Source organism: Rattus norvegicus, chromosome 2 (genome assembly GCF_021556685.1).
Source record: "Rattus norvegicus strain SHRSP/BbbUtx chromosome 2, alternate assembly SHRSP_T2T, whole genome shotgun sequence".
NCBI lineage: Eukaryota > Metazoa > Chordata > Mammalia > Rodentia > Muridae > Rattus > Rattus norvegicus.
In genome coordinates this window covers 230,678,394-230,703,992 of record NC_141535.1, presented here as the reverse complement: position 1 = coordinate 230,703,992, position 25,599 = coordinate 230,678,394, and the positions used below count along the sequence as shown (strand labels likewise).

Genomic DNA, 25,599 nt, shown 5'->3' with positions numbered 1-25,599 from the left:
TGTAAATTAGTTTTCGAATTCTGGAGCAGTAGGTCTCACTTGAGCACACAGGAGGCCTGACAGAGCTCATGCAGGCCCAGTTCACCAGCACAGGTTTGGCAAGACTGTAGCTTCCCCAAGTTTCCAGACGAGTTTAGCAGATGCTCTGGTTTAAGAACCATTGGTTTAGATAAATCATCATTTTAGCGATATTGATGAACAGGAAAGAAAATTTTTCAAGGGAAGTCAGCTAATAATTTTTTTTTTGGAACTAGGAATTTTTTTAAAAAAATGTTTTAACTTGATTAAGCATTTATTGGGTTACAAGAAGTCACTTATTATTAAATAAATGACCAGACAATTGAATTATTATTCATTTTAATTTCTGACATTTTGTTTTCTGCTTCGATTGAACTCTTTGGCTAAATAAATCCTGCAGCTTTTCCCCACTGCACTCGATGTCTGCACTAAGCTGAGTCTGTTGCCCATAACCAGGCAGGTGAGTGTCTAATTTTCTTACTGTTCCCACACACAGGAAGCAATACTTTGCTAGCATAATCGAACACCAGGCCCACATTTTCTGCTTTGTTACACTCACCCTTTTGCTCTCTGGGGTTTTAAATGTCCCATTGTGCCCTCATTCTTCCAACAGAGGAAATGACGCCACCCACAGAACGCGTGCTGGGTTTTCCCATCCTGATGGGAATGCCACAGTGGCCGTCCTGGAAGTGGAAAGGCACAGAGCAGGGACAACCAGCCCTGGATCTGGGTCATCCCAGCTGCCGCTGGCTTGGGAACAAACCCAGCAGGCTCTAAACTCCCCAGAACCGATGTTTTGTATGCAACTCATTTGCACACAGCAAGCACCCCTCTGTGTGGCTGAGATGGTGCCTGATGGGATGCACTGGAGTGACAGAGGCTTCAGAGGGGAGCGAGGACCTGGCAGGATGCAGGGCTAAGATGTAAATGAGGTAAGGTACCGGTAATGGCCAGCCCTACCAGGCTTCATTGCTTTCAATAACACAAATGCTTTCAACAAGATGAATTTCCAGGACAAGAGGACGGCAGAAACACAATGCGATTGACAGACTGTTACAGGCAACTGATTGTATTATATTCAATAGGCTGAATCGTAGAATATGCCCAAATGCATCATACCTTGTGATGATATTCAAAAGGGACAAAAGCACAGAGGCAGAACTGAATTTAACTTTTCTCCGTTTATCTTTGTCAGACTCTTTCTCATAATATCCAGGTATACGAAATTTTCAGGATGTCGCAAGGTTAAAAATCTTGGTAAACGCGTGGTACCCATCCCTCATTAAGGCATTTAATTAGCATAATTGACACATAGAGTATCAGGATTCTCTCAATCTGATAGCTATCTTCCAGGCAAACACAATCTCCCCTAAATCCTTGCATTATCTGCATCTATGGAATTATATGAAGTCAGCAGATAATTAGTAAAACCTATCCTAGTAGATTACCATAAGAGGCTGCAGGGCCTGCTGTTTTACTCTATCTTTGCATGTCGATAGCAATCTATACATTTATGTAACTATGGGCTCACATGTAAAAATGATTTTTTTTCTTTCCTTTCATTTAAAGTTAACTTTCTAATTTTGAAGCAAGGAAGCAAAATACATTCTATGAGATATTTCTGCAAACATTTTTCCTAAGACCTATAAATATATATGCATAATATATTTTCCTGTGCTTACTGTAGAACAGCTAACTGAAACCTTGGGGCTAATATTTTCATTGCATTTTCACTCACAATTCCTGTGGTCACAAGAAAAAGCACGGTACAATAGCTACATCTTGGCTCCTCTACTTGGTACGTGGAGAGAGTGATAGTCCTGCTTTACAGTAAGTTTCCTATTAAAATGGTCAGGAGAAATGTGCTTCATAAATGCAAGGCTGCTAACATTTTAAGAAGATAACTGTGCTATACACAATGGGGACTAAGACACATTTTGTATCAGGAAACACCTTAAAAATAGGACTGGCCTTCCTGTTCCCAGGGAAGGGCGATTCGGGCGTCTACTGGGATGGGCTCTGAGTGTTTCAAATGAGAAATCACTTTTTAAATTACAGAGTCTAAAGAAAGTGTGGATTTGGGGACTATTATTAAAAATATACATCTGTGTCACAATTGTATGTGAGTATGATAGTCCCTAGCCCTGAGGAAAATCTTTAAGCAATTTAACAGTACCTTTTCATTAATTAATTTATTTATTTCCTGATCCCAACTTCAACTCCCTCCTTTCCTCCAAGTCTCACCCTATTACCTTGGTTCCCCGCAACCATACCCTTCCTTTCTCCTGAGGGAGGAACAGGACTCCCACAGATGTTAACCTACCTTGACATACAAAGTTGAAGAAGGACTAGGTGCGTCCTCTCCTAGTGAGGCTAAACCAGTCAGCCCAGTCAGCTGAGAGGGATTCAAAAGAAGGCAGCAGAGTCAGAGACAGCCCCTGCTTCCGCTGTTGGGCATCCCACATGGAGTCCAAGCTACACATCTTTTACATATGTGGAGGGGGCCTAGGTCCTTCCCATGCACGCTCTCTGGTTGGTGGTTCAGTCTGTGAGAGCATATATAGCCCAGGTTAGTTGATTCTGTATGTTTTCTTATGGTGTGCTTGACTTTTCCGACTCCTTCAATCTTCCCTCCCACTCTTCCATAGGATTGCCTAACTGCAAATATAGAAGATTATCATGAAGAGTGTCAGGGGTGGGCTCTCTCTCATGGTGTGGGTCTCACCCATGCATCTTGTAGTCAGGGCAAATTGTGGGTCTAAGGTTTTGTGGCTGGGTTATTGTCCCCATCCTTCCATTAGGAGTCTTGCCTGATTACAGGAGGTGGCCGTTTCATGTTCCACATCCCCTACTGCTAGTAGACTTAACTATTGTCACCCTCATACCTGGAAGTTTCCATTGTCCTAAATTCATCCTCTGTCATCCCCAGACTTGAACACTCATGTTCCTCCCCATCTGTGCACCCCCTGGTTCCTTCTCTCCATCAACCTCCAATATCTATTTCCTGTTCTCAGTGAGAATCAAACATCCCCCCTTGGGCCCTTCTTGTTACATAGCATCTTTGAGTCTGTGGATTGCGGTTATCCTGTGCTTTAAGACTAATATCAACTTATAAGTGAGTATATACTATGTGCGTCTTTCTGGGACTGAGTCACCTCCATCAGGATAATATTCTTAACTTCTGTTCACTTGCCTGAAATTTTCAAGATGTCAAGGTTTTTAATAGCTGAGTCCATTATGTGAATGTAAGACATTTTGATATTCATTCTTCAGTTGAGGGATGTCTAAGTTGTTTCCAGTTTCTGGCTATTACAAATAAAGCTGTTATGAACATCGTTAAGCAAGCGTCCTTGTGGTATGGCGGAACATCCTTTGGGCATATGTTCAGGAGTGCTATACTTGGGTCTTGAGATAGAACTAGTGACAACTCTCTGAGGGACTTCCAGAATGGTTTCCAAAGTGGTTGTACAAGTTTGCACTACAACCAGCAATGGAGGAATGTTCCTCTTGCTCCTCATCTCCTCAAGGATGTGCTGTGGCAAGGTTTTTTTTTTTTTTATCTCAGCCATTCTGATGGATGTGGGATGGAATCTCAGGTTGTTTTCATTTACATTTCCCTGATGACTAAATATAATGAATATTTCTTTAAGTGCTTCACAGCAATTAGAGATTCCTCTATTGAGAATACTCTGTTTAGATTTGTACCCCATTGTTAATTGGATTTTTTTTTTGTTGATGTCTAATATATCAGCACTCTCTCTCTGATGTTTGCCCATCCTACAAAAAGCCATCTAAAGATTAGATGAAATTTCCATCAAACTTTCAACACAACTCTTTACAGACCATGAAAAAAACAATGCTCAACCTCGTATTGAAAAACAAAAGAAACCCAGAACAGCTCAAACAATACTGCAAAATAAAAGAACTTCTAATGTATTACCATCCTTGATATCAAGCTATATTACAAAGCAATTGTAATAAAAACCTCATGGTATTGGCATCAAAACAGACAAGTTAACCAATGAAATCAAATCAAAAACCCAGAAGTAAACCCACACATCTACGGACACTTAATTTTTGACAAAGAAGCCAAACCTGTACAGTGGAAAAAAGGAAGCATCTTCAACAAATGGTGCTGGTCTAACTGGATGTCTGCATGTAGAAGACTGTATATAGATCCATACCTATCACTCTGCACAAAACTTACGTCCAAGTGGATCAAAGACCTCTACATAAAACCAGATACACGAAATCTGATAGAAGAAAAGGTGGGGGATAGCCTTAATCGCATTTGCAGGAGGCAACTCTCTGAACAGAACACCAATAGCTCAGACACTAAGATCAACAATTAGTAAATGGGACCTCCTCGCACTGAAAAGCTTCTGCTTTTCAAATTGAAAAGTTTCTTCAATAGAAAAACAACTGCAGCCTACAGAATGGGAAAAAGATCTTTACCATCTGAATATATATGTATATATGTATGTGTGTGTGTGTGTGTATATGTATACATACATATTATATGTGTGTGTATATATATATATACATATATATATATATATATATATATATATATATATATATATATGTGTGTGTGTGCCAGTACATCCTCCTAGGTTTTGTCAGTCTTATGTACAATTGGACCCAACTTCACAAAAGAAAAAAACATGTGCTTCATTCTCCCCAAATCTTTCATTTGCAAATTATCAGAGGACCCTTATCTTGCCACAATAGCGATTTGGGAACTCATGGGGATCAAATAAAATCTAAGAATTCTAACTGCCCTCAGTAGCACCAACATTAAATTTAATTTTTGATTTTTAAGAGACCTTCAGCCATTTCAAGTCTCTACCCACAAATATGCCTCATTCTCCGAAGGAAACAAGGGAAGTCCTTTCGACAGTCATTCACCAAGCAGTGGTTTGCGCTCAGAAATGCTCAGGCAACTGACGACTATAGAGAAAGAGCCAATGGTCCACCCTAGTTGGGTAAGACATCAATGCCATCCCCTTACAAGAATGATGTCATCTTGCTGGGCAAATATGGGTAAGAAAATATAAAGCTAAAACAATAGCTTTTTCTTTTCCTTCTTCACTTTCTTTCCTACTTTTCACTCACAGACACCAGAAGAAAATGTCAAACCTAAATTTTGCTTTAAGAAGTACATTATGGCTTATAGCGGAGTTCGGCAGCTTTGAGTGACTGATGTGAACAGCACTCTCCCGCATGCTACAGACACGTGCATAGGTAGAGTTCAAGGCCCTCTTTTATTTCCATCCATTTCTATGCTTTCATAATCGCATGTTCTCGCTCACTGAGCACTTACTTTTGAAAAATGGTATTTTAACACTCGACTGTCTCTTCAGCAAAAGTCATTTTATTGAAATAATAAAACAGACTGTATCCTGCTGAGCATGATATTCTGCAAGAAGACAGAGGGAAGGAACAGAGACGTGCCTACGGTTGATGGGTTTGAGTGCATACAAACAAAATGCCAAGGGAGAAGAGCAATCACCCCCAAACTACAGACCAGTATGTGTGTCCTTTACGGTGAGGGGTGAGGTTATAGTCAAAGAAAGAATATGCAGACAAGGAAGCTGGACACCAAGCCGTGTCTCCATATGAATTTTAGCATTCCTCACTCGGGAGTCAGCTCTAAGGGTCACTAGTAGACTAGTGGATGAATGAGAACATAAAGACAGGGTGAAGTGGTGGAAAGGGGGCCTTAGATGCCCATTTAGAGTGTTTGTGAAGTGAATGTGCTTCTATTAGAGAACGAACCAAATAAAATCCTCCCACTTCCGCAGGCATTTTTCACCTGGTGAAGAAAGCAGGATGTATAAATAATAATAATACAGAAAGGCCAGCAGAATAACAAATAACTCAGGCGCTTTGGATCTGTTTTTGAAACAACAGAATAGACTTTAAAAAGCAGTAAAGACAATAAAAATCCAGCCATTGTGAAGCAAGAGAAGCCTGGGCTGCAATAAAGGCAGTCAATAAAGAAGCTCTCTCATTTAAACATCAAATGCGCATTGTTTTGCAACACCTGTTATTCAGCCATAATAGCTTTCTTAACCTGTCAAAGTGTTTAAGCTGAGGAAAAGAAATGGGCCTCCAGCTGTGCAGTTCTGTGGAGAAAGCCTGTACTGAGCGATATTAGTTTAATGAAATGTGTACAGATTGTAATTGTGGTAATAAGAGGGCAATTCCCCGAGGTGCTGTAGGAAGGCGGTGAGCTCAGTCAGGCAGAAAACAGAAGTGTGCAGTCTGAGGAGACAAAATATGGCCTGCTTGGAAGAAAATGCAGGACTGAGTGGTAGGGCAAGAAGAATCCAGCAGGGAGGTTTACCTCAGAGCAAGTCTACAAGGGGTTAAGCCCCTCTTTGGAAGTTCTGGAAGTGACCCAGAGCTAATCTGAATCAGGGTTCAGACAACACCACCTCAGAAGCTTCAGACTAGAGGCCATCAGACCCCAGTCCTCAACATGATGATCAGGACCTTTCAGGAACTCGGTCAGAATGAGAGTCGATGGACAATCCCAAGCAGGTGGGGATAAAGGTGGTAGTTACACAAGAAGAAATACAAAGAAACTAGGAACCAAATAAACTCTGGCACGGGTTGCTTTTGTGTTTATCTTGGCATCGATCTGGGATCTGGGAGGGCTAGGCACATTTTAGGAGCTCACTGAAAGCAATAACTATTTTTGTCGGCTCCCCCATAGACAATGCTCCAGTATTTCAAAATGCCTCAGTCATTTAAAGTCCCCAGAGCAGACACCAAAATGTAGAGCCCTCAAGGAGAACCGGCAACGCCAATGGTATATCTGAAACAAAGACTGGTAAGTTACTGGAAGCCTAGTGTAACAGAGTCTAGCGTTCAGAACTCCAGGGAGACCCAGTCAGAAGGCGCCATTCAGCCCTGTCCTACTCTGACAGGGTCTCGCGATGCATGTCAGAGAAAGACTCTCTTGTTCTTCTAGCAAGGAGTGAAATACGAACCGTTTTGAAATAAGCCAGAACATCCTGTTTTCCTTAACAAGGTCTACCCCCAAGAGAAACGTTTTACAGAAAGTCTCATGTTATGACTGTGTTTTATCAGAGTGTAACTGAACTGAGGAAAGGAAATACCTAACAGAAACATCACATATCACATCTCAAGTAAGGACAGGCAAGAACACTGAGAAGTACTTGTGACCTTTACATCCTGGTGGTGCACACTCTTAATCAGAAACTAAAAACCAATCACAGGACTTTGGAATAGGGCCCCTCTTGTCACATGCATTAAAGTCCAACCTACCGTGCGTTTTAACTCGGTACATGATGGGTGACTGGTCACAAAGGATCGCTAGGTTGCCTAGCTCACCTGTAATCCCAGCTCTTTGCCAGGTGTGCAGAAAGGTCCGGAGCCCAAGGCTAACCTGAGCTATGTTGTAAGACAACGTTTCAAAAAGAAAAAAAAATTCAAGATTTTTTTCCCGACCGTAATTATTACCTCAAAGGTACCAATGGTTAAGGAAGAGTCCATGCAGGAAGAGGTGGGGAACGGAAACTTAGAGACAGACATTCCAAGAAGACCCAGAAGGAAATGTCAGAAACCAATGGTGCCTGTTGTATTGGGAGTAGAGAATGTCTTGACAGGTTTGTTAGTGGAGTGGACTCAGCTAGGAAAGGAACTCTGAGCCTGAGGAAACTTTAATAGAAAATTCAAAATCCAAACAGAAAAAAAAAAAAAAAAAAAACCAAAACAGAAAACACTCTTGGGGAATGTGAAACAACCATAAAATACAACAAATGAAAATTGAGGATCTCTACAGAGAGAAAGGTTTAAACAAGCCAAACAGAACTTCCCCCAAATCAGTGTCACAGAGAAAATGACACATCCAGTAATCTCATATAATATCAGGTAGAAGGAAAGTGTGGATGGTGGATATCAGGATATCATTTTCAATATACAAAATTTCAAAGCAAGGTGAGGCAACACTGAAAAGGAGCTGTCAGGGGGAAATGCACAGCCTGTCTACAGTGGGCATGGAAGATGGCTGAGTCGAGACTGCCGACAAGGCACAGCAGTGCTTACTTAACCTGGGAGGAAGCCAGTTTAATTCCCCGCACCCACACGGTGTCTGACAACCATGGACAGCTCAGTGCCGAGATCCGATTCCCTCTTCTGCCATCTTCAGACATGGCTTGCAATGTAGTTCAGTTATAGGTAGGCAAAATGCTCATACACATAAAATAAAAATTAATAAGCTCTGAAAGGAAAATAAGTCCAGCTTTTACTCAGAAATAACATCAAACAGTCCATTTTACTATAAAAAAATTAACTGTGATAATCTATGTTAAGACGACGCTGTGATCTACTAACCCTTCTGTGGTAGTACATGGGACGAAGGAAATTTTAGGAACTGTACAAACTGATCTCTAAACCTTCCTGTCCCTCAAGAGAACAATTGCCCAAAACCCTAACTCCCACGCACCAAGAAACACTTTCAATAAAGCCTTCACACACCAACTCATGAGCAGTCATCAATGTATAAGTGTTGAAAGCTCATTCAGATACCATGATGCAGCAAAAATCATTTTTATTACTTTTATGTTTTCACAAGTCCAGCCATTAGTCCCCTTCTGGTCCCCCCTCCTGGTCCCCCCTCCCACAGTTTCTTACTCCATTCCTCCCCACAGCCCGTCTCCAAGATGATGTTCCCCACCCTACCCCACCCCATCCCTGCCATGCCTCCCCACTCCCTGGGGCCTCAAGTCTCTTGAGGGTAAGGCACATCTTCTCATTTTAAAGTGTGAAGAAACGATCAACATATTGAAAGTTTGTAAGAGAAACAAAAGAACAAACCGCTCTGTGATGTTAACCTTCAAAACTGTCAGAGAAATAATTTCTCAAGCAAGATGTTTGTTGTTCATACACTGGCCTTATAGAAATGCTAAAGAACATTTTAGAAAGGAAACACAATCTGTATTAGAATCCCATAGCTAGGGTTATAACCCTTGGTGTAATACCATGCGCAAGACCCTGGACTAGGTCCCAGCAGCAGGAAGGAAGGGAACTCAAAGCCATATAAAGATTGGTACGTTCACATACATAAAATAAATCTTAAAAACGAAAAGGAATGGTATCATGTTCAAGAGCAAATAGACAGAGATAGATGAAAAATGAAATTTTATTATTTTAATTAATCTCAGCAGCTAGAAATTTATTCAAAAATACTATCACAGCACATTGAGTATACAGACATATATTATGTGTGTGGCGTGAACAGCAGAAGTGATAAAGGAGAGAGGGAGTAACTCTGATCGTTTTCCTATAATGAAATATACTGCCTAAGAAACAACACAGGGTTTTCTGAAAATGGGCTTTGACTAATTGTAGATACGTTGTAAATACTAGAGCAACCTGTACAAGAACTGAAATGAAGAGTATAGCCAAGATGGTGACAAAAGAAAGAAAATTATACCCCTAAAAGTGCTCCGTGTGGCACATGATAGGCAGGGGAGGAGTCATAAAAAATAGAACAAAGGGAAAAATGGCACACATAAATTTAGATATACCGATGGCTACAAGGAATGGTATTGGTGAAGCTATCAATTAAAACACAGATTTCCAGAGTGCGCACACACACAGGCACATACAATCCTAAATATGTGTTGTCCACCATAAATAAACTTTAAACATAAAGACACACATAAATGAAAAGTCTGGGAAAGGGTAAACCATGGCAGCCACAGCCTGCAGAAAGTAAAAGTAGTTTATTCCTTTCAGACCAAGCTGACTCCAGAGCTAATGAAGCTACGAGCTGTGGAAGCAATTTTAATTCGGTAAGTCATTATAATACAATACGTCATCACACTACGATCAGGGAGTTGAGTCTTCAAAAGATACCCTGAATTTCTCATGAACACTCGCAAGTGCGCCTGATAACATGGCAGCAGAGAGTGGCTGGGTTCACCTGAAGATGCAGCGATACTGCTTGGCAGCTGCAGTGGCCGGTGTCTGTGGGTGGCAGCAATGAATTGACAACTAACAAACTTGGAAGGAAGAAGGGTCTTGAAAGTTTTCCCCATGAGCAATGAGGCATCCCTGAGATCTATGACGTAAGTTAACTCAGGTATCATACGTCCCACAAGCAAGTCTCAAACTATCTCATTGCTATGTCCCTGTGTAGTTTTGATTTTACTTCTCAGTTAATAAAAGCTTAAGCTCTTTTCAGGGTAGATATCTGACTGGAAAAAAAATAGGTCAACCCACCAATGTAGTTGGAGATGTCAATACCCATCTATCAAAAGCAGACAGATCCTACAGGGGAAGGGTGGTGAGGACACAGGTGCACTGGGACTCACCATTAATCAACTACATGTAACTGACGCCTAATGAGCTCTATCCAGCATCAGTAGAGCAAATATCCTGTCCGAGATCATGCACGGTCTCTCATTCTATCACTTTCTAGGAAAATAAAGCATGACGTACGAATTTTAAAGACCAGAACTCGTACCATGGTTATTCTCAGACAACAGCGGTATTTGGTGAGAAGCCAATATCGGAAGGCAGGTGAGAAAAAGAAAATACACAGAAAATATGAAAAAAATGCAACGGTAGCTGGGAGTGGAAACACAGGCTCAGGAGCCTGGCGCAGGATGAGCGTGCGTTTCAGATCAGTTTAAGCACAAAACTCCATAAGGTCAAAGAAAAAGATCTTAAAGGAAATTTAACAAAGCATATCTAAAAATAAGTGACAAGACCACATAGCCTCTAGTTTTGTAGATTTGTACTAAAACAATGCTTCAGGGTATATTGCAGCATTGAATACACACATTGGAAAATAATAAAATTCTAAAATCTATCATGGTTTTTACCTCGTGAAACCAGAATAATAAAAGCAAATTAAATCAAAGGTAAACAGAACAAAAAATAATAAAAATCAGGTCACCTCCAATGAAATTTAAAGCAGAATATCAATAAAGGAAATCAAATCCAAAGCTGGCTTTTGGAAGGATGATTAAAATCAATAAGCCTCTAACCAGGCTAACGAAGTAAAAAAGGAAGACACAAATTACCAAAATTGGAAGTGAAAATGAAACTTACTTCAGCTCCCAAGGATATTAAAATGGAAACTTTATGAAAAATTCTGTATTCCTGTCTTGGTCCATTCAGATTACTATAACAAAATGTTATAAACAATGTGTTTATAAGCAAGAAAATATTATTTTTTGGCAGGTTTGGCAAGAGCTGTCTCCTGCTTTCAGATTGTACCAATTCAAGGATGTTTCTGTCTGATGGATGGACTTGCTAGCTCTTCAACCGTCTAAATACAGCACCAATCCAGCAAATAAGACCCTACTCCAGAGGTCTCATACCATCCAAAGGACTCACCTCAATATTGTCAGAAAGAGGAACAGAAGTTCTAAAGGAGAATTCATTAGTGACACAATGCAAACCATACCAGCAGAATGTGACAACGTAGAGGAAATCAGCCCATGCCTTGAGAAAGCACAGAAGAAATGCATAAGCAGTGTTTGAAGGACCAAAGAGTAGTACCATGGCAACAGCTTACATCCGCACATGGTGAATCAACATGGGGAACTTGAAATTACAAACACATTTCCAGTTTGTGATATGAAGATGTAGACTTTAGTCGAGATCGCCTACATTTCAAAGAATTTGATCTCTTACAGTGCTGAAAAATAGTAATTTTAGCATTTTCTATACAAATGGAACATTATGCTGAAGTATTAGTAAAATTTTATACAAAAATAATAAATTGTAAACATAACAATTGTAAATCGATGAAAGAACTCACAAAACAACATGAATTGGGAGATATTTCTCATTTATAGTCAGAATATTGTCAGGGTGTGAGTTATTATACATGTATGGATAGATTCAATATAATCTCAAATAAATCAATAACCTAGTGTAAGGACATTGCAAAGCTAATTCCAAATTTATTTTAAGAGAAAAAAGCCAAATATATCTAATATAATATTGAAGAACAAGGAAGGTAGGAGACTGGAGGTTTCTGTTTTCAAACTGATTATCAAGCCAAAGCAATTAGATCACGTGGTATGTATCAAGAAGCACGTGCATGTCAACGGAACAGACAGAGACTAGAAGTAGAGTCATAGTTAACATTTTGTTTTATTTTGTTTTTGTCAAAAATGAAAACAATTAAATGAAATTATGTATAGTCTTTCAAACAAATGGCAGAATATTCAGACATCCACGTATACGTCAATAGGTCCAACCAAAGACCCTCAACAAAATCAACTTCAAATGAGGTGCGGAGTCAAACGCAAGCGTAAAACTATAAAGGACCCAAAGTAAAGCATCTGGAAAAGTTGAAAAGAACCTTGAGCTCTGTGATGATTTTTAGGAACGACAGTGAAGACATGATCTGCGAAAGACAGAATTAATAAACCAGACTACATTGAGGTTACAAACTTTGCTCTGCAAGATACACTGAAGAGGATGGAATCCTTCTGCCCTGACTGGAGGAAAATGCAGAGAAAGGAATGTGCGTGACAGCATATCATACAAAGGATTGTTAAAACTTGGCAATCAAAGGCGATCACCCGACCAAAAAGTGGGTCAAAGACCTTAACAGACATCTCAACAACAAAAGGAAAAAAAAAAGAAAAACAAATAATTATATGGGAACATGTACCATGTCATCATTCATTCATAAATTAAATAAACAGAACTAGAGTTATAGACTTGTGAAAATGACCAGAACACTAAGTACTACGCCAAATGCCTTCAATGATGAGCAGTCCCAAGAGCTGGTCCAGTGCGAGAGGGAATAAGATGATACACCTAGGGGTTGGGGATTTAGCTCAGTGGTAGAGCGCTTGCCTAGCAAGCACAAGGCCCTGGGTTCGGTCCCCAGCTCCGAAAAAAAGAAAAGAAAAAAAAAGATGATACACCTACTTAGAGAGTGTTTGAAATTATCCTACAAAACCAACATACTCCTCCTATGTGATACAGCAATCACACATCAAGGCATTCGGCCAAAACATCTTCATATAAAAACCTGCTTCTAGATCCATGTAGACGTTTAGTTCACAGTCACTAAAATGTCAGAGCAACCACGATTTATTTTAGTGGGTAGATGAAAAAATGAACTGGAACCAATCCAGACAGACAATGAACTGTTATTCACCATTATCAGGAAATGTCTACCGAGGAACAAGCATATGAAAAAAAAAACGCATAATAAGCAGAAACCACTACAGACTGTAGTCTTCTATGCTACTCTTGCAGACTTGGAAATCCATGAACAGATAAGTGGTCTCCCAGGCTGTCTGATTCTATAATGATGGACTCCTATCATTATGTGTGTCTGATCTGGTAGAATAGTGAGAAACTGTGGGATTATACACCATGATGCCATGTCAAAATAACCAGAGAGATACCTGTACCAAATTCACCAGTGTGAATTCATCATGATCGTGAGAATGAGGAGGGGTTAGAAATGTTTGCAGGTACTGACCACATAAAAATCTCACTGGTTTCCCCCCCCAGTTTTACAAGTGAACCTAAAACTAATTTAAAAAAGAAAAATTTGGGGCTATGGACAGTTTATTTTTAAAGGTGCTGCCCTTTCTAGCATAAGGATGTGAGTCACAACACCAGAACTCATGTGTAAAAACCAGAACATGGTGGGGACCATTTGTAATCCCATGGTTAAGAAGCAGGAGAGACAGGGGTATCCCTAGAACTCCCTGGCCATCCAGCCTAGCCTACTGGGTGAATTCCAAACCAATAAGACACCTTATCTCAAAAACTAAGTAGATAGTACCTGAGGAACAACATTTGAGTTTTGCCTCTAGCCTTTGCATGCACACTGTTGCCTGTATCTGTACATGAGTAGCACACACAAAATAAGATTGTAAAAATGAATAAAGTATATTCCAAGTATTGCTTCACATCTGAATAAATACTAAGCCAGCTTAGCTGCTATTGTCTCCAAAAATGTCCAAGGTGGACAGAGGTGAACTCTGTAACCTCTTATGAGCCCAAAATATTAAATGTACGTAAAGCACTTTAAACTGTATTTACATTTCTGATCAATATCATATGTTGTTTTCCAAAAGCCAATCATCTTAAGTCTTACAAAGTACGGATCGGGTAGCAATTCCTAGATATCACCTATCAAATTTTCTTCTTGTATTGGTCAGCACTCTCTATAAAAAAATGAATAAAATGATATTTTAAAGGGGATTTATTAGATTGCCTTAAAATATAATCAAAGGGTTTCCTTCTAGTTCACTGAATCAAGTTTACAACCAAGTTTACCTACTACACTTACTCATACCCCAAACACATTAGAAGATGATTTATAGAAAGAAATTTAAAACTCAGATCACGACAGGCTTTACATATCTCTTCAGCTAGCCTATCTGAAAGTCAGAGCCAGTCCTTTAAAATGATGACACACATTCTAGTTCCTGTTGTACCCATTCATGCTTTTTTACTGTATCTGGACAGACCTAGATCAACAGTTGTAGCAGGCAGATGCCTTGAAGGTTTGTACTTGGGGGAGGGGCTATTGCAGCAAAGCAGCTGGATCAAGGGATTGCTGGGAATTTTGGTAGTAAGAACAGATTTTAAAACTTTTTTACTTAATACCAAAAGTGTCTCTTTTTTCTTTTACCATGTAATTATTAAATACTAAAGGCATGCAAATGTTTAATTAAATACTCAAAATGCACAACACGGTGCATTATCTGAGACGAGTATTATCTACGTAGCTTACAGCATTTCCATGAACGATGTTCACTGTGATGTATTTAAAGATTTTGAAACATGAGAAAAATATGCCAAGTCCTTGGTTAACAATACTTTTGTTGGTTTTATTAATTTCAAAAGCTCCCAAGGCAAAGAGGAACAACACTTCAATAATTATAATAATTATAATGCACAGCTTAACTTTTGAAGTTGCTTGCAGATGCATGGTCCTCTAGAAGTGTTAACTCAGATAGAAGCGGGTCTAACTGGCATAATTACAAGCCGTTTTTCCTTAGGGTTACTCTGCAACCTGATCCTCCACTCCTGAAACATCATCAATCCATGAGGGGCAAAGGGCAGCATTTAAGGTCAAAAGACTTGACCTTGAATTTACAAATGGCATTTAACTTCACCACTGCTTTCTAATTTCCCTCCCATGTCATACACTGGTGTCTAGACCCACAGGAGTATGGTCAAATCTCAGAAATGTGATATTTCCATCATAGACTTTGAGAAAGTTAAACTAGTCACAGAAGACACAGTATTACTGAAGCACTATTGGGTCAAGGGCTCATCTCTTTCTCTTTTTTGCTTCTTTCTTCCTTCCATTTCCTTCCTTTTTTTCCTTCCTTCCTTTTCTTTCTTCTTTTCTCTTCTTTCTTCCTTCCTTTTCCTTCCTTTCCTTCCTTTTCCTTCCTTTCCTTCCTTTCTTCCTTCCTTTTCCTTCCTTCTCCTTCTTTCTTCCTTTTTCTTTCCTTTCTTCCTTCCCTTTCCTTGCTTTCTTGTTTTCTTTCTTCCTCTTTTTCTTCTTTCCTTCCTTCCTTCTTTTCTTCCTTTCTCTTTCTTCCTTTTCTCTCTCTCTCTCTCTCATTTCTATTTACCTCATTTAATTCCTAACCCTAACCCTACATTTAAGGAGTAATTGACAAGGAAATTGTAGAGTCACTATTTCATTTTCAGAGCCGAGCTCCTTCATTTGTCATCCCACTAGCATTCTAGTGAGAAGGAGAACTGCAAACAAGCTAATTTAAGCAACTTTTTACATAAACTGTAAAACTATATCACAGGCTAGTATGGTGAATTTAGTCCAATGAGAACATAAAGAAAAATATTTCCTATTCCTTGGTAAGGAACAGCTTCCTTCAGAACATATTGCAGCAATGGCGTTCTAAATCTGCGAAGATTAGAAAGTAGTTAGTTTTATGGTCAAGATGTTACAAACTGAATCTCGTTTTGCTTTAGACCACAGTGCCTTTCTCAGACTCAGTTTCCTGCAGGCATGTCACATATATACAGCCAGCATGGCGAGCTCAGGGAAATTCAGCAACGATATTGAAGCCAACTGTAAAGTCAAAATTCACCATCTCTGAACGGTCGTCATTTTGCGCTTATTTAAGTAATAGCAAAATAGGCCATCTCATATTAGAAAAATCCTACTTGGAAATCATTTTCAAAGTACTATTGAATTGCGGCCGCAAATGTAACAAATGGTTTTGAAGTGAAAATCGACCTGAGGCAGGAAGAAAACTCTGTAATCTAGCACCAAACTCAGTTATCGTAACTCAACTTTGTAATCTCAGCTTGTTCCCCCACGACCTGGGTGTTTTGTTTTGAGATTATATTTTTTAAAAAAATGAATTCAAGGAGTCTCTGAAGCTGAGCATCCAGAGCCTGCTTCTTTCTCTCTTTTCCGAGAGTAGGTAATAACAGCCGCGAGGATTTCCGAGACTTCCGTCTGCTGAGACGCTGTGTCGTGCATTGAAATTACGGCCCTCTGTTCCATGTGGTCACGTGAAGCATACTGACTGATTCCTTGTGACGGACCCTGTCACGGATCCGGATGCTCCAGCTGGAAGACAACAGAAGAAATCGCTGCTGCAAACAGCCACTTAGGGGTTAAAATTTCATACTATTTTTGGAAGAACCATTCTATCTTAATCACAAAAGTAAGTGGGGTAGGTTATGTAGGACTATGTTCACATTATAATGCAATATGATTCTAGACCATTCCTATGTATATACCTTCATGTGACTGATTTTATAAATAAAAATAAAATTAAATTATTAATATCATCTAAAGAAACTCAAGTTGCTTGCTCCTGTAGTACTGAGAAATTTATTAAGGCATGGCCGAGCTATTAGTTTTCTATCATGTTCTAAAAGACTAGAGGGGAGAAGTGTTTCCCAGGCGAGCAATGCAAGGACTTGGGTTTGGGAAATGGGAAGTGTGCCTTCACTCCAAGCATCGAGCCACAGCTCTTTTCTTTCAAGGCATACCACTGCGGGAAGACATCTCCTTGGGAGTTATGCTGATATAAGTTTATCTTTATAATTTAGATATTATTAAAGTAGGGTATTATTCAAAGAAGAAAAGCTGAATGTTGTGAACATGGATGAAGCAAATGCTGGGGAAATGTCGATGGTCCTTTATAAGTTCCAGCCCTCCCTCCCATCCCTCGTAGTGTGTATGTGTGTGGGGGGGCAACCACAGGCATGGATATGCACACACAGACACATATGTGCATGGGGAGAGCAGAATTCTACATCTAATCTCTTCCATAGTCATTCTCTACCCTTCTTTTTTGAGACATGGCCTCTTACTGAACCTGAAGCTAGTGAATAAGGCTAAGGTGGGTAGCCAGTTGAACTCCATGGGTCTAGTTGTCTCCATCTTCTCAGAGCTGGGGTAACAGATGCCTGCTGCTACACAGTACTTTTCTACATAGGTGCTGGGGATCCAATCTCAGGTACTCATAGCTTCTACAGCAGGCACTTGACGGACTGAGTTGTGTCCAAGACCCTCCTATTTCTTTCCTGTGTACTTTTCCTATGCTCCATCTTTCTCACAACCCAGAAATCTTCTGACCTTTCCAACCTGCAAAGTGAGAGGGATCGTTATTAGGTTAATGTGAATGGTATTCAAGCAATTTCCTTAATCGTGATAACAAAACTTCATGATATTTTCATAAAAAAGGACACATAAAATTGTATTAAATGGGGTACATGTTAAAAATTGCACAGCCCATGTAAGAAAATTCTCCTGCAAAATTCATCTGACTAGAACCATGTTTTCAAAACTCCCAGGTCTTGGCGCTTGGTCTGTCTACTTAACAGAGCCCCGTCTGCAAATCCTTTCCAGCAAAGATTTAAAGATTTTTGCTTCCGATACTTTTCAAAATGAGCTTCATTCATACCAGTTTTTTTGGCTGTGACCGAATTAAATATTATTTATTTTTATTTTGCTTTGGCCTTCAACTTCAGCAGAACACTGAAGATAATACATACAGGCTTCCTGCACTGAAAGGCCTGTTCATTACTAAGTCTTCTGCTTGTGTTCCCTGGCCTTCCGGGAGTCCTAAGTGCTCCCTTCAAGCTGGCCAAAGCTGGCCATTGAGTCACCCCGCTTTGACTCTGAAACAGTCATGGTTTCTTCAAGACAGTCCTGCCTATTTAGATCCAGGCCTTTCCACCCCATCTCAGGGAAACTAATCACCACAGATCCCATTCTCCCTTTTGCTGTACTTTATTATGTGTTTCAAGGTTGGAAACAAAGAAGGATCAATGCTTTTCCTTTAAAATATGACAGAGCTATTCCTTCCCTGCAAGACAGATAACAGAGATTAACTAAGGCTGTGATTCTTGATGGGGGTAGTCTTTCCGTGCCCATCCTGGCCTGATTGAGTTACTTACCCTTCATCAGAGTAATTGACTCCCCATCTTTACTGACAGCTCTGGTGACGTTTTAAGGCAGCCTGTTTGTTTTCTTTAAGTATGATGCACAAAACCAATGTCCCCTGCACTTGCATTCACCCAGAGGCCGAGACCGTAATTTCAAAACTAAAAAAATAGAAGATTAAAAATAAAAGATCATTGGAAGATATAGAGCCATAGTTCTAGCCTCGCCTGTGAGGAGTAATATTATCACCACCAAAGGACCTGGGTTCTGGGAGCTAAAAGTCTATATTAAATTGTCAATCAGTTGAATACTAGGGCTCCTAAGTAGGCAGTTCTTATCAAGTTGAATTTTATTTCCTCATAATCATATCTCATCCGTCGCTGATTCTATTTCTCTGTCTTCTCGCTATTTTCCTTCTATTACGTTTATTTTCCCCTTACTGGTCCTTTGAGGAAATATGCATTATAAAATGCTTTCAATGGTAGCAAGTTCATTTTCATTTACTTAGCAAAGAGATACAAGGGAGGACGGAAAGCCAGCTGGGTGGGGCATTCCAATGCACTCTCATGTCTCAGGAGCCAGAAGGGAATTACAAGTTCAATATCACTCTGAACAGCTTGGGAAGTACCCAAAGGCGCTGGAGACATAAATCAGTGGCGGAGAATTTGCCTAGAATACTTAGGGCCTGAAGTTCAAACCCCAGTACCCAAAATAAAAGTATCTACAATATGCAAAGAAAGGTGCTCAGGATGGGAGGTATAGAATGCACAAGATGAAAATATTGTCCTTAAGATCTTATATTAAGGAAAATAAGCATTCACATCAAAGAATACTGAGACAAATTCTGGTTAATTTCCTAAAGTAATCAACTCATCGACAGTGGTTTTATGGCCTCCTCTCCTCTGTTGTCTAATATTTCCTGCGCGCTGAATTCATAATGATGTTAAAAATGTAATTCGGATAGCTGCTTTATTTAAAATCCTTCATCAGTTCCCATTTGTCATCAAAGAGAGCTTCAAACTGCACAGTCAGCATTTTTTGTGATATGACCTCAGTTTCTCTCTCCAGTCTTTCAGGCGTCACCTCACCCTCTCTATACTGGTGTCCACTACAGGAACATTGTCCTGTTGGCCACTTCCTCCATAGTACCCAGCTGCACACACTGAAGCACAGTGATAGACATTTTCTCTACGGAACAATGTTGGCTTGGAAATGCTGAATTCAAAGTTCTGACCCAATACTCAGACAAGCATGCCTGTATGAATGTGGCTACGGCTTGAGATAGAAGCTGTGGTTCGCACACTCTGGAGATGACTTAATATCAATGCTTCCTGAGCAAGCACAAACAACAAGGTTTGGATCCCTAGTACCCATGCGAAAGCAAGGCGGGCATGCTTACCGCCTATAATCACAGCATTCCTCCAGAAAAACATGAGATTCTAGGGCCAAGAAGGCTTCCTAGATTTATCAGAATGAGGGAACTCCTGGTTCAACAGCTGTCTCAATCAGCCAAGTGAGGAGTCAAACACAACAGCCTGCAGTCTACACACACATAAACATATACACCAGTACATATATGTGCATCCACACACATGCAAGCATGTACACACAATAGGATATATATTAATATATTAGTGTGTAAATTAATAATATATCATGCATCAATTATATTATATATTAATATACAATATAATAATATTAATACAGTATGTTATGTTTTATTATATTTCATATATATTACTTACATGTTACATAATATGTAATATGATATGTTGTGTATATTAATTATGTATCTTGTAGTATATGCTGTATTAATATACAGTATATTAAATTAATGTACATTAAAATAAATGGGGTTATTATATAGATGCTGGAGATGTCTACAACTACATGATCACAAGAATTGCCAATGAAGAAAACATTAATTTCGAAAACAGTGCCATAAGAAGAAGCAAGCATATTTAAGATTTCATTATTAGACTTCAAAAATGTTGTAACATCAGAGTGAAGTGTGAGGACAATGAGATTTGCGGTATTTTATAAATGTTTTTGACTGCAAACATCTTTCTCGTTAGTCATCATAATGTTAAAAAAGCAAAATGGAGGAGGTTTTCTTTTAAGTGACTAAGGGAAAAAAATACGTGTATAAAAACATCTTGGAAAGAAAGATCAGTTTTAAAATTAAGTTGTTTTCTAATAGTCAAGTAATTGAGGAAATGCAAAGAAATTTGAGTAGTGTCATTGTTTCTCAAGAAATGTAAATTGTCTACATTTGGTGTCTGTATATGGGATGGATTCCCAGGTAGGGCAGTCTCTGAATGGCCTTTCCTTCAGTCTATGAGCCCCACTTTGTCCCTATATTTCCTTTACACAGGAGCAATTCTGCGTTAAAAATTTGGAGATTAGTGGGTGGCCCCATCTCTCAATGGGGCAGAGTGCGGGGGTTTGCCTAACCTCTGGATATGGCTTTTACAGGTTCTCCCTCCCCTTTGTTGGGTATTTCAGCTAATGTTAACCCTGTTGGGGACTAGGAGCCTCTTGCTTTCCTGGCATCTGGGACTTTCTGGTGGCTAACCCCAGTTCCCCATCCCCCATTGCTATACACCGCTGCTCAGTTTCCTGACCCTCTGTGTGTCATTCTTGTCTCATCCCACACTTGATCTCAACCCCTTTTTCCCCTCCTCTCCTTTCTTCCTCCCAAATCCCTCCCATCCTATACCTCCAATGAATATTTTGTTCCCCCTTCTAAGGACTGAAGTATCCACACTTCGGTCTTCCTTCTTCTTGAGCTTCATATGGTCTGTGAGAAGCTCTGCCAGAGCCTGACAAATACTGATGTGGGTGCTAGCAAACTGAACCTGGGACCCCAGAGGAAGAGTTAGGAGAAGGACTGAAGGAACTGAAGGGGTTTGCGACCCCATAGGAAGAACAAGAACATCAACCAACCAGACACCCGAGAGCTCCCAGGAACTAAACCACCAACCAAAAAGTACACATGGAGGGACCAATGACTTAGCTGCATGTGAAGCAGAAGATGACCTCATCAATGGAAGGAGAGGCCCTTGGTCCTTGGCTTGTTTCCCCAGTGTAGGGGAATGTCAGGGTGTTGATGTGGGAGTGGGTGGGTATGTGGGTGGGGGAACACCGTCATAGAAGCAGGGGGAGAGGAATGGGATGGGAGGTTTGTGGAAGGGAAACCAGGAAAGAGGATAACACTTGGAATGTAAATGAATAAAATATCCAAGAAAGAAAGGGGAAAATGTAAATTGTTCTGGAAATGGAGTCAAACGAAAAGAAGGTGTAAGAGCTGGCGGAACTGAGTGAGATGATGCCATGGTGTGGAGCGGTCGCACAGCGTGCGCAAACCCATCCAGAAGCGCCCTATGGCTGTGTGAGGTAGAATCGCCTCTTCCAGGTACCGGAAGCAATAGTGGAGCTCAAGAGCTGCTGTTTCAACTCGGGGCATTTAGTACAGGCAAACAGGGCCCCAAACAGACCCTGTGTGATCCTTGCACCTCCTAGGATCATATAATTGATTGGCAAGGGCCCCCAAATTGAACTTATTTATTTATTTTTGACAGCCCAATTCATTAGAGCAAGTCCATTGGCTGTTCTACATGCTTCAGTCCCTTGCTGCAGGCCAAAGAGAGATCGCCAGTAGCATACACCTGAGCTCTGTCCACAGGCCCTGTCCACTCCATCATGCTTGCTTCTGGTTTCACGTGTGAGCTCTCGGTTTCCCCTCACCCCTTTGCTTTTGAAAGCAAGCTCTCCCTGCGTTTCATTTTCTGCTGATTTTCTGCCTCTGTTTCCCCTGCGTCTCCCAGACCAACAAATGCTATGGAGCAGACAGACCCATTCATCTCCCCAGTCTTATCTGGAGGAGCATATGTTTCCTTTCTTTGAGGTCAGATTAACTATTCCTATATGCAACACAAAGAAGCAATATGCACTGGCAGCAAATTCTCCTCGGGCAAACCATCCTTTCTGTCCACTGTGTTAAGCCAATTTAACATGCTTAAACATGCCTTTTGTCATTCACAACAAAAGCAAAAGGCAAACGAACTCTGCTTAATAAATCATTTTCTGAGGCAGAAAAACTGCTCAGGAAATATGATGCCACACATTTAAGGCTAAAGTCTGAGACGTTTTAGTCACGAATTCATCCAGTTTCCCCATGACTAAAACTGGCTTAACAAAGACATTTCAAAGAGCAGAAGAAGTTTTTAAATTCTACACCAACCTCACTATGTATTTGAGGCCCACTTTATTTCTACAGATGGGTTTATTAGATAAATTATTTTTCTACAGAGAACATGTAATGATATAAATATATTTCAAAAGGATAGGAACTCTAATAAATGTTAGCCTCTCTGTGTGTCTCTGTCATTCTCTCTGTGTCTGTCTGTCTCTCTGTGTCTCTGTCTCTGTGTTTCTCTGTTCCTCTCTGTTCTCTCTGTTCTCTCTGTTCTCTCTCTCTCTCTCTCTCTCTCTCTCTCTCTCTCTCTCTCTCTCCTCTCTGAATGTGCATATGTGCTTAGGCCTTAACATGACAATTTGATTTATTCATGCTTCCAATTTTATGAATTCAAATTAGAAGCTATAATTCCCTAACAGGAGTTACCAAACTGTACTTTGTAAAGTATTTAGCACAAAAGACAAAGTACCTCAGTAAAAGAAAAGGAGTAAAAAATCACCTTGGAACAACACCAAAATGATAGCCAGACACCTAAAAATCACATTGTAAAACAAAGAGGCTCAAAAAAACATTGTGCATACTCACACCTGCATACACATTCACTGAAATTGGATTAATTTTCCAAATGCCAACTTCTAGTAAGATCGAATATAACTAACACTGCCAAATATTTGAGCACGCCTAGCTGTTCATATCTCCACATTAAATTTTGTTCTAATACAGAAGAATGAGATGTGCTGCACACCCGTTCATGCTAGGTAGCGCTTGCGTTCATTTCAAGCAAAACATTTTCAGGTCAAGTGATAACGTTAGAAACCCATCTTCAGGTGGTCTGGGATGAATTTTCTGGCTTGTCTTTTATCTCCTCCTCCCACCCAGCTGCTATATGGCATTTAAAGCTTGGACATGCTTCCGAATTCTGAGTGAAGGGGACTCAAAGCTTTCGGACACGCAGGTGCCACAGTATGCAGAGTCTGCTATTGCTGTGCTTTCTCGATGGATGTAAGGGGGGGGGCAGCAAATCATCCTGTCCAGATAGCTCAGTCCTTTCCAATTTCTGCAAATGACATTGCTTCTTGGTCAGGTGGGTAACATTGCAAAATACCGTCATCCATATGGACCCTACGAGGAAAACTGGGTTGAACGGCTTTTAGGCTTTTAGCAAGCTGTGCTTTGACAAGAACTGTCTACAGTTAGTAGAGATAAGTGACTCTTCCACAGGTAGTAGGTGCCTTACTGGGTTCTCTCCGAGAGTCTTATGTATTTAAATGAACACGTAGCCTTAAAATAATGAGGGCCTTAAGTTAGCTAAATGCACTTATAATAACCATAACACAGGCCAGTTACTGGGCAAAGTGATAAACATTTGTCACCTCTTTTACATGAGGATGTCGAGCATAGAGAGGACATTCCTTAGTACATCCTTTCGGGTTGTGCTTTTATAAGCCTACTGTAAGGAAAATAGCGTAATTGTGGGGCAACCTCTAAGTGTAAGTGAATTTTATACCATGCAGCTAACAATAATTCTACCATCCTAGGAAGTGCATATTCATTAAACTCTCATCCTACAACAAGAAATATTCTGTCTTACTTCATTAATTTCACCAGCACTCACAATAAAACCAACACATATCAACTCATTTTATGAAGATAAGAGTGCCTTTGTCCCTATGTTTCAGTCTCTTTGGTGTGGGATGCTACTCTGCAGGCTAAAGAAAGAGGAAATCTGGACACCATCCTAGCCAAAAACCTTTGAGCTGCCGTCTGTCCTGCTTGTTAGATGAGCTGGAGTGATGGTGGCACACAACTTGAGGGAGTGGTTAACTAATGTCTGGGTTAACTTGAGGCCCAAGCTTTGAGAGGGAGCCCATTCCTTACCCTGCCAGGAAGGCCGTAAACAAACTAGACAGCTTAAAGATGTAGGGGAGAATCAAACATGACTGGAAATACTGAACGGGAGAGAGAAGAAGAAAAGTAACCAAAAAGAAAAAGGAGAGAGAGAGAGAGAAAGAGAGAGAGAGAGAGACAGAGAGAGAGAGAGGGAGAGAGAGAGAAAGGGAGAAAGGGAGGGAGGGAAGAAGGAAGGAAGGAAGGGGAGACAGAGAGAGAGGGAGAGAGAGAGAGAGAGGGAGGAGGGAGGGAAGGAAAGAGGAAGGAAGGAAGAAAAGAAAGAAAGAACAAAAGAAAGAAAGAAAGAAAGGAAGGAAGGAAGAAAGAAAGAAAGAAGGAAAGAGAGAGAGAAAGTTCCTAACGCTATTCTGCTCATAGCTCTGTCCCTGGCCATCAGTCATCAGAGAAGCTTCCTCCCACAGCACACGGGAGCAGATACAGAGAGCCACAGCCAGACGGTGTGCAGGAAGTAAAAATGAACCCAGGGAGAGAGGAGGTGGGGGCAATGCATGTGAGGGAGCTGGGAAACTGGTCAAAACCTATTGTGTAAGATGAGAGTCTGGATAATTAATATAGCAGATGGTACTGTGATAAGATGTAAAGGTGCATGTGATTACAACATTCTGGGTGCTCTTGGCTACTTCAGTGTATTGGCTATGAAAATATCATGGGAAACTTGGGAGAAAAAGGTCGTCCTGATAATATAATGCTAGCCAGTAGTGTTCTGTATTCTAAATGGTCCTCAACACATACGCTGAGTATATACATTACTCTATCCATTCATTCACCTGCCGTGATTCAGAGTTCAATCCCTGGCACCCACACCTGGTGGCTCACACCCACCTATAAGTCCAGGGCTTGAACATTGAATATTATCTTATCTTCCGGTCTCCGTCGGCACCAACAAACATGCAGTGCATATGATCTCATGCAGTAACACATACGAACTTAAACCAAAACATATATATATATATATACACACACACATATAAATATATATATATTTATATATATATGAATCAATGCATCCACATCAGTTAGATTCATATCCCCAACTTCCTATTTGGCAGGAAAAGTAAATAAT

The 25,599-nt window shown here is 40.3% G+C and overlaps 1 long non-coding RNA gene across 1 annotated transcript in view; it reads left to right on the top strand.

The window, feature by feature from the left end:
* Window positions 1-674: 674 nt before the first annotated feature.
* Window positions 675-25,599, top strand: part of LOC134485983 (uncharacterized) — a 32,256-nt gene continuing 7,331 nt past the window's right edge. Inside the window, exons 1-2 of the long non-coding RNA XR_015672589.1 lie at window positions 675-950; window positions 9,790-9,845. This is a non-coding gene — a long non-coding RNA (uncharacterized LOC134485983). The remainder of the gene's footprint in view (window positions 951-9,789; window positions 9,846-25,599) is intronic.